Genomic DNA, 22,584 nt, shown 5'->3' on the forward strand with positions numbered 1-22,584 from the left:
GCATGAGGGGAAAAGTTAGTCACTGTGGTTAAGTTGTGTCATGACTACATTCACCACAAACTTAAAAGCCAAAACAGCATCCAAGTTCCCTAACCGTCTGCTGGGAAATTAGCATAAAGCTGTTCTCAAGTAAAGGGAAAAAAGCTTATTCAGTGTCTGTAGTGACAGGCTGCGCTTTCTTTAACACATCTGCTGTGTGCATGTCCGTACAGCTCGCAAACAGGTCTCCTTTCTTCAGACCTGAAAGAAACGTCCCACCCTCTGATAGATAGCCTTCATTTAAATCAAAATAGGCTCCCGCCGCACGAGAGAAAGGAGAAGCACCACTCCAGCACAGCCCCTAAAAGACGCCTTCTCTCCCAAAAGAAAGAGCTCCCTTAACCAGCCTGATACTGAGCCTAATCACATACAGACAGAAAGAAAAGAGCTTTATACGCCTTCTTAAAGCACAGATCCTCTGCTTTAACATGTCTGCCATGACACACTGTAAACAGCCACAATTAAACAAAACAAGACAATGCTAATCACTTTTACTTTCTTTACACTCTACAATGCTTTGTGTAACGGATGCCGCTTCAGTTAAAAGGATATTTCACCCCCCAAAAAATAAAAAACTCATTATTTACTTTTACTCGTGTTGTTTTAAAAAAGCATTTCAAAAGCAATGACTTTAAATCATTATTTTAAGTACTATTAAGTAATAAAACATTTTTTGCTGTAATATCCAGTCTCAAAAAAGGTGAATAAACACCTTCATTTTACCACATGCACTAAATTTAAAATGGATTTAGGCAGTTGTTGAACATAATGCGAGATAACAAGGTCTGGCAGGAGGGTTTTCATTCGATAGGCTCAATGCAGGAATAGGAACGATGATGTAAGACAGTTGGGAATCAGAGGCTTGGAGTGCCAGCTTGAATCATTGATACAAAACCAAGAACATGTCGAATGCCATGAAGTTATTCTAACGGGAGATCAACCAAGAAAAACAAAACATTGGATTGCTTGAGATTTTGAAAAAAGGTCTCATCAAACACCTGATTTAAAGAGACAGTTCACAAAAAAAGTAAACATACTTCATTACAATTCTTCAGACTTTTTTTTCTGTTTAACCTAAGTTTTAAGAATGATGGCAATAGATTTTCTTACTATACTGTATCTGTCAATAGCAACTGGTTTCCATCATTCTTTTATATGCAGTCGAAACATAAACAATGATTGGAACCACATAAGTGCAAGTAAATTTGGTCTTCATTTAATATTTTCTGTGTAGAACATTGTCACAGCCAGGTCACATGATTCACCCTGTTCTCTGTCACTGCAATCAGCAAGATCCCTGTCCCCTTAATACTAATCATCAAGCGCATATGCACGTCATCCCCACATTGAGAAGGACATTCCTATGGTCAGTCTATTCCGGTTATTTCCAAGTTATACTTATTTTGTCTGTTCCGAGTGTACCCACACGGTCTCCTTGTCTCTTCCTAGTGTAATTCCCTCCTGGTTGTGTGTCTCCCAAACCTGTCTGTCTCCATCGTCTTTAGTCGCCAGTTCACTCCATCACAGCTCCACAACTCACTATCTGCAAGATAGCGACTTACCCTGCATTTCATATATTCCTGTTTACATCATTCTGCAATAAACTGTTTACTTACTCACACAGATCTGGTCTCAGTATCCCTTTAAAGAGCTTCTCAGAATATTTTAAGACCTCATCTCCACTTCAAGTTCTAATCAATATCAAACCTTTACCTTAACAAACAGTTGTTAATACTGTATTACACAGTTGTTTTCAGCAACAGGCTTCAGCCACTGCTAAACTTACATTTTTCCATTTTGCCGTCTGTTTCGCTACATAGTTTCGCTACACATGGAGAGTGTCACATCACCTTTCCTGCATTTGTCACAAATTATGTGGCATCACCCAGATGGAGGAGCTTGGCTGGACGTGCCCTGGCTCAAACCAGTCGCGTGGATCACGCACAGTGTTGTTAATATTAGGAGGAAAATAAATGTATTTATGCTATATTTAAGTCAAACACTTTGGACAATGCTTGAACAAAATTTAAGACCTTGTAAAAATGTGTATAAGACATCTCAATACCTTTTAGGGGTCTTGATTTTCACATTAAATGTTTAGAAAAATGTTTGAAACCTCTAACAATGGACTTTAATGGTATTTGTTTACCTACTATGAAAGTTAATGTTTACAGGTTTTCAACTTTCTTTAAAATATCTTATTTTGTGTTCAACAAAATAAGATATTTTACACACACACACACACACACACACACACACACACACACACACACACACACACACACATATATATATATATATGTATATATATATATATATATATATATATATATATATATATATATATATATATATATATATATATATATATATATATATTTATATATATATATATATATATATATTAGAGGTGTGAACCTATACTGGTCTCACGGTTCGGTTCGGTTATGATTATCATGCCTTCGATTCGGTTCAATTCGATATTTCGGTGCATCACGGTGCATTGACGATGCTTCCCATATACAGTGTTATATTTTAGAGGAGAGGCTATAACAAGCTGTCTGTATAAACACACAGACACAGCACCACACTCTCTCATTCAAACACAAATATAGACAGCACCAAAGAAACAAAACACACACACACACACACACACACACACACACACACACACACACACACACACACACACACACACACACACACACACACACACTTAAGCCCTCGCAACAGGGAGAGCTTGCGAAGAGCGGAGCAAAAAAAACGAAAAAAAAAAACGGAAAAAAATAAACACTTTTCCGACGGTCCCTTGCTGAGAGCTCCTCTCCGCGCGAGCTATTCCAGCTAAACACATATTGTGAGGGCTTAAACGGAGCAGTGCTCGTAGTGTGGAGCGAAAAAAAAGAAAGACAGCTGTGAAACATAACCAGCTTTGTCTTTTTGTAGGAAACACACTTTAGATCAAGAATATCGAAAACAAAACCAACTGAATCGCGCTCATTTCTGGAGCCCTCCTGGATATACAGCGGCCTTAGAATTTGCCTATGGTGCCTATGCCACGGACCGGCCCTGAGTTGGCTGAGTGTTGTAAATACTCGCGCTCACCTCCCTCGCGACAGAGAGCATAGGAGATAAATGACGTCAGCACATAATAACCGGTTATGATTATTACTGAATTGATACCGAATTGTCCACGTCTGCATCTTGGTGCACCAAAGAAACAATTAATTTTGACACCCCTAATATATATATATTAGTAATATAATATAGTATAGTATAATATAGTATATATACTAATATATATAACTCATAACAATTTTTTCAATACTTGTAATTGACCCTTCGCGAAGCCCTGCCCTCCTTAGTTCCTGTTGCTACACCTGTCAAGCTTTCTTGCCTGGCACGTCTATTACAATATGTATGCACCAGTGTCAGACATTCCCAGGGATATAGTTAGTCATTTTTGGCGAACACGTGAGATATCCGAGAAAGCCAGACAAAAAAAGGACTGCAGTATGCATTTCAGGGGTATATTCACGACATAATAGGTAACCAACTAGAAAATAATTGAATACGCTGACCATTCAACAGCTTATTTCATGCACAGCAGGATAGGGGAAATTTAAAAATAATCTAATAATAACAAGCTAAATCGTGATTTCTCTATTTTTAGCCAAAAAGTCTTATCGATTAATTGTTGTGCAATGAAATATAGCGTTACTAACCGGCAGGGATTCAGTCATATAAAGAGCAGCTAGAAATTGATGGATTTATACCAAACATTAACATTATTGATCCAATGTACAGTAACAATATCTGTCATTATTTTTGTGTGCTCTTAATCCAGTTTCTATTCTAGTGGAATAAAGAACAAGTGGAATAAAGAAATAAATTTAAATGCAAATCAAAGTATAAATAGCAGAAGTGAACAAACAGATTTTCCATACCAGCAAATACTAATCAGACACCAAATAAAAAGCAGAAAAAAGCAGACCGGTATAACATCATCACCAATGACTAAATCTTCAAAAGACCTACAAATATTAACTCGTAAAGTATATTGATCGCAAGTGCCCAGTTTGTGATCGCATCTTGGTTTTGTTCTGTTGATGTAATTTCAAATTTTCTTAGCTTGAAACAGATGAAAATATGATTGTTATTAGTATGGCTTTTATGGCATGGGCTTAAACGGAGCAGTTCATTATATCGAGTGAAAAAAAAAGAGAAAAAGACAGCTGGGAAACATAACCTGCTTTGTATTTTTGTAAGAAACACAGTTTAGATCTGTATAGGGTAAGATGTGTGTGAGTTATTGCCGTCTATTACGGAATGTGTCAGGAATATCAAAACAAAACCAACTTAACTCCATTCCTTTAGCGCCCCTCACACAGCTTGATCCACGCTGGTATTTCTCCCCTTGGGCTTTAGGTTTTGAAAAGGGAAAAAAATCCACCACCCTGTCCAAACTTTTCAGATACTGGGAGTCAGATTTGCACAATCCATATGCAACAATGCTTTGGCTTGTTTCCCTCGCTCAAAAGCTTGACAGAGCCCCTCTGCATAGTTACGGTTGCTAAGCCACGATTGGTGGGTGGCGGTTTTTGGGTGTGGCTTAGCAAAGGGTCAATTGAGAAAGTATAGAGTACAATTTCAACTTTGGGTGAACTATCCCTTTAATGTGTTTCAGCTGACACTTCAACTTCTCTTAACTGTTTTAAATCAGTTTTAGACTGATGCACTTAACAGCTCCAGTATCTGAATTTGTCCTTCTCCAAACGTCAGCATCCGTAAATGTGCTAATTCGCGAACTGAAGCATCACAGGAGGCCTGTTTTGCTTCCTGATTCAGCAATTAAGATGAATTTGACTGTGAGGTCAGCGAACGGTTAGCATTTATCAGACCACAGATCCGGCAAACACGACCGGCCTCTTGACTGTCAAACTAACATGATTATACTAACCACTTTTTGACAGCACAAGGAAAACAGAGTGGCATTACAAATGGTGATAAGTGAATCGCGCTTTCTCAAAGTCAATAAAATCAGCTAATGCCACACTGGAGTCCGGCTCATTTCAAAAACAATCCGTCTCAGCATAAAGAAAAGCACTCTTAGTGGAAAGTTTGTGCTGTGAGCGATGTGTTTTTCATTGCTGAACTGAGCTCCAGTGCAGGGAAACATGCCTCATTTGTCATATCTCATATACAGCACATGATCTAAACTACACAATGACTTTCAGGGAGGTCTGTCTTTTTTGTAAAGAAAGCGCTATTTATATGAAGGCTTTGAGGAACAATCTGTTGCGGTTCATCTCATGCTATTCTAAGTTTCTATTTGCAGCCCTGGCAGTAGTTAGCTGCATGACAATTTTAGCAGTTAAGTCTGTTATAAAGCTGTGATATGTAAATCTTCAATAATATAGATAAAATAACAGCATTTGTGTTTTCTAAATGGGTCAGCTAATTATGAAAACCTCCTCCTGTTATTAGCTAGTAATTACTAAAACAATTGAACACACCATGCTATTAAAATGTTTAGCTTTAAGGCCCCTATGTCTTGTCGAAGCTAAAACATGACAATTTGAGTGATATTTTCACAATTAACGGTGTGTGTTCTGAATAGGACAGAGCCCTAGATCTTTATATGTTAGAAAAAGTACACTAAAATGTGAAGGTTTGATAGTGTTTATATCTCACAAGGAAAGCATGACTCACAACCCCACCATTCACTGGAGATAAGCAAATCGTACTAAATTGTATGAATGAGATCATACAAATTAATAGGAAGTAGCCACTTAATTAAAAAAACTTATGAACTGCCATGAGATTGTCTTGGTATAATTGTATAGGATTTATTTCTACATCTGGATCTCAATTCACAATTCTGCCACAGTGCTTGCAACTCAAGCTAATGTCAAATTTGGCAAAAATTTGTTGTTAGTGTACAATTTTTTTTTAAAAAGGCCAAACTTTATTTTGATGGTCCATTTGAGGATTAGTAGGCTGTCTGCTTAATATCTCCTGATACTGCTCCTTCAACAGACATTTAACTGACTATAAGAAACTTTGCAAGAGCATGTCAACTTACACTAACCCCAACCTAAGTCTATATAATCTAATGAGAATTATTTGGCATGTAGATGCAATCTAACTTAAATTTAACAAACCATCAGAATAAAGTGTGAACTAAAAAAAGCTGTTTTGACATTTATTCATTCTTAGGATATTTATCTTTTATTTCAAAAATATTATTTTGATCTAAACAATACAATATAATATCAAAACTTTGATTGTTGATACCAAAATTAAATTTTTCCTTATCAAAAATGTAGTTTTTTATATATTAAATCATTTATTTTTATATCAATAATTCATATGAGATTGAATACAAGCTAAAATTGTCTGCCATATAACTTTAAGATGATGTTTAACCCTTGTGTACTGTTCAGCATGACTGCTCTTTTGTTATGTTGGTGGCTGTTTTAGACTTCCATTATAATACATTTTTTTGATTACAAAGCAATGACACCAACATAATCATGCATTCTTGACTGTTGGTGGTTTTCACTGCTGGAAAGAGGTCAGAGTTCTCATTTTGACAATCATTGCCCTATTGGAAAGGCCTGTGCAAAAAGAAAGTTTCTGGTTTTAATATGAATTTCTAGTAAAACAGCAGATTATAGTGTGTGTGCTTAAATACATTTACTATTTTCTGAGAACTGAGCTGCTAATTTGATTTTCTCAGACATACTAAAGCAAGTACACAAAGGTCTCTCTCACACACGTACACACATACACACATATATACTACCGGTCAAAAGTCTGGGGTTGTTTTTTCCATGTTGTTTTTTAAGAAAATGATTCTGTTCATCAAGGTGGCATTTCCTCACATTAGAATGATCAGGTTCTATCTGGCTTCTTTGTCAAACTTGAGTCATTGACATACTCTTATTAATTGACAACTTATGTACATTATGGGATGTTTTTTCATAAGTTGTTTACATTTTAAGACTTTTTAATTAAAAGACAATTGTTACACACATACTGTTTGCTATGGAATGAAAAAACTTTAAAACTTTTAAATATTTCAAAATCATTCAGAACGCAGACCTTATGATTCCAATGTGACGATTTATTAAATGTAAAAACAAAATGCTAAATACTTATTTATTAAATATTTATTTATTACTTATTGTATGTACTTTCAAATGAAATGATTATTCCAGTCATTACTGACTGTATTACTATTACGATAATAATAATAATAATAATAATAATAATAATAATAATAATAATAATAATAATAATAATAATAATAAATATTAGAGTGATTTCTGAAGGATCATGTGACTTTGAAGACTGGAATAATGAAGCTGAAAAATCATCTTTAAAACTACTGGATATAATTATTAAATTAATTGTAAAGTACTTTTAAACAGTTATTTTGAAGTACAATAACATTTTACAATTTTACAATTTGTACTGTATTTTTGATTAAATAAATGCAGCCTCAGTGAACAGGACAAGCTTATTTAAAACATTTTAAAAAACTTATACTGACTCAAAACTTTAGACCTGCAGTCTAGAAGGAAGAAACCACGTTTTTTTGTACTGTAACTGATGAGCAACAGTAAAAATTTAAAATTGTAAAATTGTATCTCTTCTCAACAAATACCAGCAACAAACAAGAATGCATGATTATATGCTCTCATTTGCAATTAAAAAATGTCATTATAATGGAAGTCAATAGAGTAAAACAGCCACCAACATAACAAAAGGGGAGTCAGTTTTCCCAAAGTGTATTGTTGAATGTTTGAACAATTTTCTAATTATTTTCCCAAGTTATGTGTCAAAATAATTTGTGATTTGTCACCAAATATTGTTATTTGCAGGAGTTGCGTTCTAAAAATATCCTGTGAAATCCGTGAAGTAGTCAGCTTTATTTTTTTACAATTATTATAGATGTTTTAAGGCTGTAAAACCCCTCACTACACACTTTATACACATTTATCAGACAGGCATTAACATTTTCACACAATCGTCTCTTGTTTAAACACTCTCAAAGTTCAAACCTTTGTAGAAAAATAAGTCCAGCATTATAGAATGAAACCATTTGATCTTCATTTATTTATTCCCTAATGGCGCTCTACAGCCACGTAACATCTACCTTCATTTAGCATATCCAGAAGTTCAGCTTTTTGTGTGATGGTTAGCATCTTCCTCTTTTGGATGCCACCACAGGTGCCTTTGACAGTGCAAAACATTTTGCCAACACTGTAGGGAGGAAACTTGCAAACATACAGTAGCCTACAGCCCGTCAGAGTCACACTGCTAGCGATCAAAGATTTGTGTCAATTTGGCAAGCTGAACACATTCTGCACTGTACAGGAGACACGGCACAGAGGAGATTGCTTGACAGTGGTCTACAGCCAGTGAGGATGCAGAACACAATGAGCTGTAGAAAAAATGTGAGGTCGCGAAAAGTGAACCGAGTTATAGCAAGGGACCACTGTATCTTCAAAAATTGACACTAATGACAGATTTTCTGATCCAGGGTCAAATTTGACAGCTTGAGTTAAGGTTAGGGTTAGAATTGGGAATTGAGATCCAAATGTAGAACAAACATTACCATCTATAAACCTTGTAGCAGCCTTGTATATATTTAATATGTAGGCCCAATCCCAATTCTACCCCTTAACCCTTCACCTTAGCATTACCCCTCATTTTTGGGGGGTTATGAGGGCATGCCTCCTTTTGTAAAATTGTACTTTACACACAAATCAAATACAAATTGGGTGCTGAAAATGCAAAAAATAGTTACGTTTCCTCGTGAGATCGGTTATGTTAGTCTGAATCCATGTAGCACAACAGTAATAGTCCTATTTCTCTTCTGGTTCACTCATAAGGACATGTTGTGTCTCCAGCGCTCATGCATTGTCTCTGCTGGAGCTCCATCCTAAATCAGAATGGACAGATCTGGAGCAACACAATGGCCTTCATTGTCGGGCCCTGAAAGGGGAGCATGTGCTCCGCTAATGCTGCGATCACTGTCGCCAACCTCCAGGACAACTTCTACATTCAGCCTTTGATTAAGGAGGCACATTTAGCCATGGATGACTTCCTCTGAGGTGCCTGAGGGTTGTGGGAAAGAGATGTGGAGCAAGTGGCTGTTGCCGGCTCGACTGGACACCATTACTGCTTATTAATAGCAGGTCTGATACACAGTCCGGGACATGAGGTTACCCCAGCTAATCCGGACGGGACAGGAGGTGTTTGAGGGATTTCCTCAGAGTTGAGAGATCTTGCATAAGGCTCATACTTCAGATCAAGTGGCTTCAAGAGGCCAAAGACTGTGTGGAATGAGGGTGTATGTTGAGGGTAACAGGTGCTGTGCGTGTGTGAGTGAGAGAGAGCTTGTTCTTGTGGATGAAAGGACATGTGTTTGGCATTATTCCATAACTTCTGTATATGCGCACCCAGGCTCTTGGAGTCCCTTGAATCTTTACAGTAGGCTTTTTGGTAGTCTACATTTACATTTAGTTATCAGACGCTTTTGTCTAAAAGACTTACAGTTGAGGAGGTATTCAGCGATTCAACAAGAAGAGCCAATACATACAAGAAGTGCTAGTTATTCAAAGTAATATGTTTGTGCTCAGAGAATTTAGTGCTTGAGTAGGAGTTTTTTTTTTGAGGGAGAGGGAAAGAAGAAGAGAGAGAGATAAAGTTTTTCCATATGTGATTTTGGTATTATTCACCGGTGTTCAGATGTTCTCTGAAGACATGGGTTTTTAGTTGTTGTTTGAAGGATAGCAGTGTAGATCATTCTTTCAGCAAGGATCATTGAATCTTTTTTTACTTTTGACTTTTTCTTCTTACTGAATTCTTCATCTTTCTTTTACGGTGTAGTCTACTCTGTAATAAAAGTAAAGAAAAAAATAAGCTCCGCTTATAATTAGTTATCTTTTATTTTATTTTATTTTATTCAGTTAAGGTTTATTTACTTACTCAATGTATTTTCAACTTAAAATGTGTAGTTGAAAGAGTTAAATAGCTGACCCAACTACATATTTTGAGTAACATAAACTTAAAAAGCTTCATTTTAATAGGTTAACTTACATTTTCATGTAAGCAGAGCTTGCATAGTATAGCTTTTAAAAAGTTATTTTTAAGTTAAAAGTAAAAAAGTTATTTTTACTAACATTTGAGTTCAATGAACTTGATTGAGCAGATTTCTTGATTTTTAAAAGCACTGAAAACCAATTGTCACATTTTATTCAAAATTTTACTTTTCAATTTAACAATTATACATAACTTACATAATAAATGTCCTTACAGGGTAATTGTAAATTTTAAATTACGCTCAAATTTACAGACTTAGTTTAAAATCTTACAGACTAGCTGAAACAACCTGTTTGAATGTTGAATTAACAAATAACTTCAAGTTGTTTCAACTTAAAAAATCATGTTAAATGTAAATGCAGAAGATCTTTATTTACAGTGTATGATTTAGCTAGGTGTTCTAGACGAGATGGAAGACAATAAATGGCAGGAATTAAAAATAAAAGCATGGCAACTGCCCCGTTTTCACTTTGCTAGGTAACATTTTACAATTTAGTTTTTATTTATCCTCAAGTTATAATAAATAATAAATATAAAATATTTGTTCATGTCATATTCCAGAAAGTTATTTATTTGTAGATACAATTTTAGATGTATGTGTTGTGTTTAATGTGTGTTGTGTTGCGTAAAGCCTGTTTTTTAAAATGCGCTATGCAAATAAAACAAACAAAACTTTTTCCCCCAATGTATGTAGAATTTTATTAGAATTTCCTTCCAAAAGTAATCATGCAACCTTATTTCACAAATACAGCACATATTTTAAATATTACTGTTTAAAAATATTATAAATATTATTATAAATAAGTAATGTTTATAAATTTTACTGTTGTTGTTGCTGCTGCTGTGAAGAGAATCAATTTGACCAATTTACTAATATTTACCAAAAATGCAGAAAATATTTATTATACATTTATTATTATTATTATTATTATTATTATTATTATTATTATTATTAGTCTTGTTTTTAAAAATAAAATGTATTTACCTAAAATAACCAGCAAATTAAATGTCTAATGCACATACTTTATTGTTACTATTATTATCATCATTATTGTTGTCGTTATTACCACAGTAAAAACATATCTAAATGACTGTTAATCTAATATAGCTATAAAAAATGTGTAACCTTTTTAAAAAATCTCTTATAAATGAAACATATTCATTAATTTACTTACAACGAATATGTTAAAATCATTAATAATAATAATAATAATAATAATAATAATAATAATAATAATAATAATAATAATACAGCTACTATTTATTGTTATTATTCTTAAGTGTAAAGATAAACTTATTGGGTTTTTAAAAGTAGAATTTTATGTTACCTAAAATCTCCATAAAATTTCATTCGCAAAGATTAAAATTTCCATAATGATGTTCTTTCTTTTTGCATTTACAATTTTTAGTAAAAATAATTCAGATTTGCTTGACAGTTTTGATATAAACTCAGTGACAGCAGTGAGCACACTGAACTCAAGGACAAGGGTTGTCTTTCTGTGGGCATCATGTGAGTGAGGAATGTTTATTCTGCCACAAGCACTCTGAAAAATCAAAGTGACCACAAAATGAAACATGGACAGATCAGATGACACAGTTATCAGCTGCGGACATTCATTCTGTGAAGAATGTTTCTATTCACAGACGTAAATCAGTCGAAGTGGAACCCCAAAAGGCTTTCATTTATCTTTACAATACAGAGGCTTAGTACTGTAAATAACACCTGGTCAATGCTGTTCTGGTGATGGTGGACCTAAACGAACAAAGCGATGAAAATCAAATCAAACAACTTTCAGAAGAAACTAGATGACTTAAAGGTATTATTTTGACTTAAAGGTATATTATTACCTATGAATTAAAACAAAAATAAAAAAGTACTCCACCATTCTCTCTCTCTCTCTCTCTCTCTCTCTCTCTCTCTCATAATCGATCAATTGATTTTAAGGTTACAAAATGAAAATATATCTACTATTTCTGGTAGCATGTATCTGGTTTATTTCTGGTTTCAAGCTAACAAAAAAGCAGAGAAAGAGCAACTTATTAATTTTGTTGTTGGAAAAGCAAGCATTAACTTGTTAACTGTGATTATTCTTAGGGGCGGCATGGTGGTTAAGTGGTTACCACTGTTGCCTCACAGCGAGAAGGTCGCTGGTTCAAGTCTTGGCTTTGTCATTTGGCATTTTCTGTGTGGAGTTTGCATGTTCTCCTATAGGTGAATTGAATAAACTAAATTGGCCCTAGTGTATGAGCGTGTGAATGTGAAAGTGTATGGGTGTTTCCCAGTGCTAGGCTGTGGCTGGAAAGGCATCAGCTGCGTAAAACATAAGCTGTATGAGTTAGTGGTTCATTCTGCTATGGCAGCCCCTGATGATAAAGGAACTAAAGGCTGATTTATACTTCTGCATCAAGCGCATACGTATGCTGTGGTGTAGCCTTCGTGCGGTCACATAGCCCACGTCGTGGCTCTCAAAAAATGTAACGACATGTCGCAATGTTGTGTAGCGCAAGCTCTGTGATTGGTCGGCTTGGTAGCTTTGACCAGTGTGGGCGCGGCCGAGAGCTGCATAAACTCAAGTAGGTATCACGGCAGCCCGGAGACCTCCAAGTGGGAGGGATTGCACAACAAGCAGGCTGGGTGACCTTCAAGTGGGAGGGACTTGAACCACAAGTAGGTTGGGTTTAGGTGGTGTAGGTGGAGCAGATATTAATACAACACAGGTTACTGTCAAGTTGGGTTTAGGTGGTATAGACGTTAATAAAACCCAACAGGTTACTGTCAGGTTGGGTTTAGGGTTGGGGTAGGTGTAGACGTTAATAAAGCACAACATTAGGGTGCTTTCACACCTGTGAATCGATTCAGTTGTTCCGAAACAGAGATTAAAATTGTTACATTGTTGCTCTTTGCTCTTGGAGCGGTTCGCTTTCACACTGCAAAGTTTCTAATCGGACCAAAAGAGCTAAAACAAGTCACGTGCGGGGAAACTCTCCTTACATTAGTCAGAGTGTCAGGGTTTATTTTGCAGCGTCCCGCTCAGCTGTCAGGAGAGGTGGTGGTTTGGTGGTGATTGACAGGGTGCGCGCGCGTGACGTGTCTGAGGAGAGACATGGTGGGGAGGGGTGAGAAGGGTGCGCGACGATGCCTATTTGAGGACTGGGAGAGAGACGCGAGATTACCCGGAGATCATCTCTCGTTTGCGGGCATCCGGAGACTCGCGAAACTTCCCGCCCTACTCATAATTCTCTCTTCATATAGCCGTAAGCCTATTACATATCCATAAAACACTGTGATATAACCGCGTTTGGATCGGATCACTTTCTCACTGCAATCGAACCGCTCCAGGGTTCGTTTCAATCGAGCCGAGACCACCTCATTCAAGCGATCTCGGAGCGATTACTTTGGCGCGGAACAGAGCGCGATTGCCCTGTTCACATATGCCAATCGAACCGCGCTAACTGGGCAAACGAGACACAATCCGAAACAAAAGTGTAGGTGTGAAAGCACCCTTAGACTCCGTGTCATGTACAAGACATTAAATAAATAGAAATTCTAGGTTTGTACAGCACACCTGGAGCTCAAGGGCCCACTCACTTGAAGCTCAAGTCCCACCTTCTTGGAGCTGGATTCAACCCCCGTTTATACCCTTCTCCGTGAATCCGTTGGTGCGCGTGTTTACAAGTGTGGAGTCCTGTAAGGGAGCTCCAGATGGAAAGTTTTGTTTTGTGTTTATCTTTGATTAAAGTTGTTGCATGTCTGCCGGTTCTTGCCTCTCAATGAGCAAGTTTTAGCTACTTGTATTTTAAGGTAGCGTTTAGGAAAAAACAAAACACCAGCAAAGAAACACGACACAAAGGCACATGAAAAACCTACTGCCAGCTAGCGTTTCGGAAGTGTTACAGCAGAGCAACACAAATAGCACATGGAAGTATAAATGCATGACTACGTACAAGGCTTGCGCCGTGGGTCGTGCCGATCACTTGACGCAGAAGTATAAATTAACCTTTAGCCGAGTAAAAATTAATGAATGAATGAATGAATGAATGAATGAATGAATGAATGAAAGAATGTGATTATTTTTTAAATGGTATAAAATAGTTATAGAGTAAAACACTCTTTTTCTCTGGATGTGTATCATTTTGAGAAATGTTAGAAACTGGCTTCGACTTCCATGGTAGAAAAAAATAATATGGAAGTCAATGGCCACTGGTTTTGAACATTTGTCAAAGTGTCTTATTTTGTGTTCAACAGAAGAAAACAAATGGGAGAACTGTCCCTTTAAATTTCTTAATCGTTCAAAGCATAAAACAGGACACTCAAGATACCCTGCTGTTTAGCCCAGTCAGATGCTGTAGATGTGGTCGGAATTACACTCCTGATGTCTCACCACAAAAATATTTGTGGTCAAATAATAAAAAGAAGTTTTATGGCAGAACATAAAAAGAAGACCAGCTGACCTACAGGCGCCTATTTACCACACTGAAACAGACAGAAAACAAGAAAAACACTATGAGCAAAACATTATGAAAAGTGAACCTCTGTCATCAGGAGAAAAAAAATAAAGGATTCTTTTTATTTTTTTAGCTTTAATGAGCAGAAATGTAATGGCCAGACTCAAAGGAGTTTGTGTCAAAACTCAACACCTTTTAGAGCTCATTTGCGCCTCTCGGTTTGTCTAGTGAACAGCTCAATATGCTTACAGCAGTTGCTTAAATGAGCCCAAATGTGCTGCATTAACCTGCTCTGTGATTCCTCTCTTGGGAAATCAGAATTCCCTGTAACCTGTGAAAATGCAGGCCTTTCTCACGCTCACTGTATGAGTTTGGCAAAGCTGATCAGCCTCCTCTGGCTCAACGAAACCTCCACAATGTATCCAATATACTGTTGTTTTTTTCATTTTAATAAAGAAATTAAAGAGTTTATTCAACAAGGATGCATTTGGATACGCAATGGGGGCCACATTTAAACCACATAAAAAGCGAAATCACAAATTATTTATTTATTAATTTTCCTTTGGCTCAGTGCTTTATAAATCAGGGGACACCATGATGGAAAGAACCAGCAACTATTTCAGCAAATGTGATCCCCTTCCAGCCGCAACCCAGTACTGAGAAACACCCATAAACTCTCACATTCACACACACGCTCATACACCATGGTCAGTTTAGCTTATTCAATTCACCTGTACCACATAAAATGCATGTCTTGACTGTGAGGGAGACCGGAGCATTGGGAGGAAACCCACGCAAACATGGGGAGAAAATGCAAACTCTAGACAAAAAAGCCAAGTGGCCCAGCCATGACTGGAACCAGCAGCCTTCTTGCTATGAGGTGTCACAAAGTACAATTTGCAAACAAGACTTTATTGTTAATAATAAGGCATTGCTATAGTTTATTTCATATCAATCTGGTTGATCCAAAGTCCCTTTAAGGCAAGTCATTTCTCTCGGCAGCCATCTTTGAATTGCCTCTCGGGCAGTGTGCTCGGGAATTCTGTCTGAATGGGGAAACATTAAATTCCACAAAACTGTTTGCCAAGCTTACGATTGAGTTTATATTAGGAATTATCAATAAAATTAAACAACTGTGTCTTTAGTTTCATTTCTAAACATTCAAATCGCACAAAATCTGCAGAAACTTACGTCTGGTCCGAGCCCCTGCCCCAGAGTATCGTCAGTCAATAGCGATCGATGTTTGGTTCCTGTACTACAAGGTGTGCTTTATTCGCCAAGTGATCAATGATTTGCTCCTGTACTAGAAGGCGGAGCTTTATTCACCATATTGACCGTTACACTTTTCACAATTCAAAAAGATCAGAGTGGCATGTCTTGTGTATTCTATGGTCTTCAGTTGATCTTATGATTTAAGATCATATATAACATTTGTAAATAAGTAGTTTTCCGGATTTTGTGATTGATGTTTTATTCTTCATCCATTTATATGATTGTGAATTGTATTATGGGACCTTGAGGCGACGCAGTGGCACAGTAGGTAGTGCTGTCGCCTCGCAGCAAGAAGGATGCTGGTTCAAGCCTCGGCTCAGTTGGCGTTTTTGTGTGGAGTTTGCATGTTCTCCCTGCGTTCGCGTGGGTTTCCTCCGGGTGCTCTGGTTTCCCCACAGTCCAAAGACATGCGGTACAGGTGAATTGGGTAGGCTAAATTGTCCGTAGTGTGTGAGTGTGTGTGAATGAGTGTGTGTGTGGATGTTTCCCAGGGATGGGTTGCGGCTGGAAGGGCATCCGCTGCGTAAAAACGTGCTGGATAAGTTGGCAGTTCATTCCGCTGTGGCAACCCCGGATTAATTAAGGGACTAAGCCGACAAGAAAATGAATGAATTATGGGATCTTAATCTTTCTTTTATTGACATTTTTAATAGGTTAAAGTGATATGTTGTCAGGGTTGGTGTTAAATATTATGGTACAGAAACCTTGTAATAAACTGGCAGTACATTTTCTGTTATTTTACAGGCTTATTTTTCTTTATATATTATTTCTTATACATTATATTATTTCAAACTCCTAAAATGTCAATAAAAGTCACTTTGTTAAACTGTAAAGTGGAATTTTAACATCAAAATTTTACTGAGGAGAGATCAAAGTCCCATAATGTAATTCACAACCGCAAATAAACAGAAAACCTTTGTGAATCACAAAATACTGAAACTGTTAATTAACCGATATTTTTTACAGCTAAATTAATTGTCTTTATTTTTTGTGGCTTTAGGGTTATTATGATGTAAAACTGTCTGTTGCTACACAGATTGACGTTAGTTGTTGTTAAAAAAAGCATAACCTTTTTGAACAATGTAATTTTTTGTTTGTTTTTTTATTTACAATAAACAAATCTGTAGTATAAAAAAAATCTTCACTGATTTATAACTAAACCCAGAGTATCTTTGTTAAGGAAAGAGTGCTGCGAACACACTCACAAAACTAAAAAATAAATAAAAAATAACTCATTGGAGGAGCTCAGTTTAATTGAGGGCAGGATTTCCATCCAATACATTTGTACACCAACTAACAAAAACATTTACACAATTAAATGCAATTGAGTTGGTCCAACATGATTTTATTATATAAAAGTTTAAATACATTTGTATGTTTATTTAACTTAAACTCAAAGGTCTGATAATCTCATGTGTGACTATTATGTGTTGTACATTTTAGAGTCTCTTGAGGTTATCCTACATGAACTAAGAGACATTTTAAGCATATTTCATGAGATACATAGACAGTTGATTAAGACTAATTTCAGAACTCATTTTAGGACAGTTGTTGCTCTCTAAGCAAAGTAACAGATCCCATTTTTGCTAATTAAACTGCCAATACCAAAAACATGGGTGCTTCTGCAAGGTAATCTTAAAACTCAAAGCATCACATGAAACTCTTCTAAATCTTGAAACTAAAGTGAAGATTAATCTCTAACAAGTCTTTTAATTAACTTTAAACACCTAAGATTACTTTTATTGTCAACATTTTCCTCTCTTAATTTAATCCCACGCAAAACATGCTGGGATCTACTAATCCCCTAACCAGGTAGTTGGACCACCACAATTCCTTCATGCTGTCCCGACACAAAATGCTCAAGTTAACTTAATGGTGGACAAATGTAAGTAAACTGAACATAAAACAAATGAATTACCCAAAGAAATGACAAGAATTGTGATGTTTCAACTCATTTTAAGCAGCTAGTTGGAACAAGCAGCAGTAATCATTATTTTGAAGAGATGGGATGTGATAATGTTAAGTGGACAAAAACTAAACAACAGGGCTCCTGTTTAATTAAAAGGTTGTTCGTGCCTGCTCTGCCACCCTCTAAAAGCCTTTTCAAGGGTCTTACTGAAGGCTGTCGGGTCGCATTGAGAATAATGAATGCTGGGACATCCAACGCTGTCCTCCCACCAGAGAAGCGCAACTCTGTGACCCCGAGAGGTAGAAACATGTTTACTACTGACTCTGGGATTGAGCCAAATAGAGCAGAAGATCCAGTCAGCTGAGCAGAGACAGGGGGTCTGGGGGGTCTGTATATATGATAAACACACTAAATCTGTGGCTAACAGCTGGTATGGCTTTTTGGGAGTGTTTTTGACTCTATCCATGCATCCAACATGTATTGTTGTAAAGTATTGCTCAGAGGATAAGCAGTTCAAGAAAAAATAGTGAATGGAGGGATTCAAGATCCCTTTAGAATTGGTTAGGGATAACTTTAGAAAAGTAAATGTAAATGCTTGACAATTCCCCCATGATCTCACACATTTAGGATGCTGCTCAAAGTTTTCAAGATAGAAATTTGTATTTATAATTGTAGAAAAAATTATCAAGAGTGTTCCTATATTTAGTTTAGAGCCGTTATGTTTATATACACATACATTTATGTACACATTTGTTTATCAAGCATTTCATGTGAAATACATATGGGATTATGTATTCAAAAGGAATAATACTATTATTTATCAATATTATAGAGCAACAACACAAAGTAACACTATCATAACTACACACTATGAATCATCAATTAAGCATTAGCAAATAGTGAATTCATTGTTTGTTAAGCATTAACGCTACATTACCAGATGTTAAGCAGTTTAAAACTGCATTTATAAATGCTCTACTCTTGACTGATAAGCACATTTAAAATGAGCTTAATGATTGTACCTTACCACTTTGTTACTGATTAATTTATCATGACATTTGGGTATGACATTATTTGAAAATTATTTGTATTTAAGAGTTTTTTAAGATCATACAGAATGCACATATATATGGCTAATAAACTATTGAAATCAACATTTACATATTATTTTTATTCAGGCATATGCTAATAGTTCATTATTTCTGTTAATAAATGCTTTATTAGCTTATCTTCATGCAGTTTTGTGACCTAATCTAAAGTGAGGACTATTTATACTTCATAAATCCTTAATAAATGACAATTAAATGCTCAGTGGGGCAGCACGGTGGTGCAGTGGGTAGCATGTTTGCCTCACAGCAAGAAGGTCACTGGTTCGAGCCTTAGCTGGGTCAGTTGACGTTTCTGTGTGGAGTTTGCATGTTCTCCCTGTGTACATGTGAGTCTCCTCTAGGTGCTTCTTTTTCTTCCACAAGTCCAAAGACATGCGATACAGGTGAATTGGGTAGCTAAATTGTCCGTAGTGCACTGTATATGTGTGTATGGATGTTTCCCAGTGATGGCATGCAGCTGGAAGGGCATCCTCTGCGTAAAACATGCGCTGGATAAGTTGGTGGTTCATTCCGCTGTGGTGACCCCAGATTAAATGAATAAATGCTCAGTGTCAAATTAACAACACATCTTTGCAATTCCTATCTGAAAAGTAAAACTACTGTAAAATGTAAACATTGCTGAATAACAGGAGTGTCAAAATACAGCATAGAATTGGATAAAACAACAGCAATATAATAATTTAACAATATATTAAGATACAACGTTTAAGGTTATTTAGCAAAGTTTAAACTGCACAGTAATTTTATTTAAGATTGCAAACATTTTCATTTGATGCAGTTTCATTTGTGTATCTTCAAATGAATAGAAATGAATAAAGTTGTTAATTTTCTTTTTTCCTGTTTAGAAGATGACGCAGCCTTTAATTTTCATTTATAAGGGATTTAAAAAGCATAAATAGTCCTCACTTTAGATTAGGTCACAAAACTGGATGAAGTTAATAAAGCATTTATTAACAGAGAGAGTAACTATTACTATACTCTGAATAATAAGATAAATAAATGTTCATTTGATTAGTTTATTAATCATTCACTTTCAAATTATGAAAATTCTACCACCGACTTCTCTTAAATAATTGGTTTGTAAACGATGCCATACTTAATTTAGTAATGAAAAAAATCATTATCAAAATATGAAAATACAATCATTAAGCTCATTATACATGTCAAAAATACAGCATTTTAGATGGTTTGCTTACTAACATATGTTAATGTAGAGTTAATGCTTAATAAATAAGGAATTAACTGTTTGCTAATGCTTAACAGATAATTCACAGTGTGTATGAAAAAGTGTTAATAAACACAGTTGTTTTGAACTGTCTTTTCATCACAGAATCTAGCACAAAATCAAAAAAATAAAAAAGTAGCGAAAGTTAATACTGCTGAAAATTCAGCTTTATCGTCAGATCCATGTTTTAAAAACAGTCATGGAACAAATGAAATGGAACAAATGAAAGGAGCTCTTAAAGAATCCTTTGGTTTTGTGATAAAAAAGTTATTTTTTTATGAATATATATTAATTTCCTACTTAAGGCATTGTATTGTGTTGTCAAAAATTAAAATAAACATGTCTGAAAGTATTTCACATTTTTGTTTTTTTGACAGAATGCATTTTATTCATTAAATGCTCTAAATTACAAATTTTTTATTTCATTTGATAGAAAAAAAATGTATCAATAGTTTATAGAATGAAGCAAAAGAGTTTTTTAGGTTGCAAATACAATAGAATGCACTAATTTCAGATTTTGTATATTTTCAAAGTATTAATGTTAAATAAATGTAATAAATATACTTAATTTAATTTGCCTAATAAAATATAAAAACTCAATTGTTCAGTTGACTCAATTATTTTTCAAAAAAAAAAAAAATATATATATATATATATATATATATATATATATATATATATATATATATATATATATATATATATATATATATATATATTAAAACTATAATATATTTCTGAAGGGTAGTGACAAAGAGCTAAGAATCACCAAAAGGCGACACTCAATAGAGCGTTCCATTGCAACAGCAGCACCCAGCAACAGCCCCGGATTCCACCATTTTGGAGTGAAAGCGATCGGCTGTCCATTGGATCCTATTGCTGTCGCGATGGCAAGATGCTGCTTTGTTTTGTATTTATTTAAAAAAATGCATTAAAGCTGAGACACAACCTAAAAGACGACAATACAACACTTACTATCACAATCATCAGCACTTTTAATAGTTTATTTTACTGACTATTATCATGCTGTGGTTCTATTGGAGTTTTTCCCAAATCGCAGTAGAGTGTCACCTCTTGGTGATTCTATGCTCTTTGGTAGTGAATATATTTGCAGTGGAAGTATAGATATGTCAGCTTGTTTAGTTTTGATGTGTGGTTTATGTATTGGTTTTTCATGTATTTGTTTAAACAAGGTCAGAAAAGTCCAGTAAAATTATATTATTATATAAAAATAACATATTTGGAAAAACTCTTACATAAAAATATTGGATTTAAAAAAGAAAAATATTTAATCTTCGCTGCTTTGAATGAACCTGGACCAAGATAAACGAACTGAGCTTGAACTGAATCGTGGTTGATGACCGAAGGAGTGTTGACAGCTACAATCTACAACCTCATTTCACCCCAAAATATGAGTCACTGCACAAAGCCCCCATGACGTAAAGATTTCATGAAAATAGACGAATGAATGCATAAGAACCCATGTTTGCAGTTGGTGATAATCGTGGCCTGGCACTCTTTGTGTGATGTTCTAGGCGTATGTCTCACATGGCTGTAAAGTCATTTAACAACCACACCGTCACATCTGCTTCTCATTGAGAGGATGCAACTCCTCCGGCCCCCCATGGACCACCACATAAAAGCCACACTATTGCATCCTTACAAAGCCAAAGCACAATCACTCATTTTAACTTCACTGTAAAACCCAATAAGTTAAGGTAACTCAAACCGTTTGAGGGTAACTTATTGCAACAAACCATTTAAGTTTAAAAACTAATCCTATAGAGTACTGTGAACTTGTTCCATTTGAGGAATGAAGCAATTTGAGCACAGAAAAAATCGATAAATGAAGAGAACTCAAACCAACTGAGTACAGTAAAACCCAATAAGTTAAGGTAACTCAAACTGTTTGAGGAAACCGATTGCAACAACCCATTTGAGTCTGATCTATATGAGTACTGTGAACTTACTCCATTTAAGTTGAAGTAATGAGGTATTTAATGAACTTATTACCTTTAACACTGAGTTCAAAACTCTTTTTTTCAAATGAGTAGAATTAACTTTCAGTCAATTTTGAGTTCCTTACACTCATTCCATTTAATGAAGGTGACTTGTGTTTTACAGTGTAGGTGTATATGATATGATTTGCTTTAGCAATTACTAATGAAAGTTTCCCAAACAGGAAGAGCAACCCTTCATGTAAAACACAGTATATAACCATGCACCTTTCAACCATGTTCCTTTCAACTGGCTACATTACAAAACACAGACTAAAAGATTACCTTACAGTAACTTGTCTTGTTTACTTGATCCTCTTCTTCAGTGATTTCATCCCATAACGGTCAAACTTCAATAAATCAAGCACCCAAAACGTGGACATAGATGCCACTAGGGACTGAAACCAAAGATGCCGGCTGCGAAGTGGAAAATAAAAGCAGGCAAAACTGTGAAATCTAAAATGGATTATA

The 22,584-nt window shown here is 35.6% G+C and overlaps 1 long non-coding RNA gene across 2 annotated transcripts in view; it reads right to left on the minus strand.

The window, feature by feature from the left end:
* Positions 1-22,584, minus strand: part of LOC141381264 (uncharacterized) — a 94,796-nt gene that overhangs the window by 15,283 nt on the left and 56,929 nt on the right. Inside the window, exon 4 of one of the 2 annotated variants that reach the window (XR_012401172.1) lies at positions 22,399-22,530. The exons of the other annotated variant lie outside the window; for it this stretch is intronic. This is a non-coding gene — a long non-coding RNA (uncharacterized lncRNA). The remainder of the gene's footprint in view (positions 1-22,398; positions 22,531-22,584) is intronic. 2 annotated transcript variants of the gene reach the window in all.

The sequence above is a fragment of the Danio rerio genome, chromosome 3 (assembly GCF_049306965.1).
Source record: "Danio rerio strain Tuebingen ecotype United States chromosome 3, GRCz12tu, whole genome shotgun sequence".
NCBI lineage: Eukaryota > Metazoa > Chordata > Actinopteri > Cypriniformes > Danionidae > Danio > Danio rerio.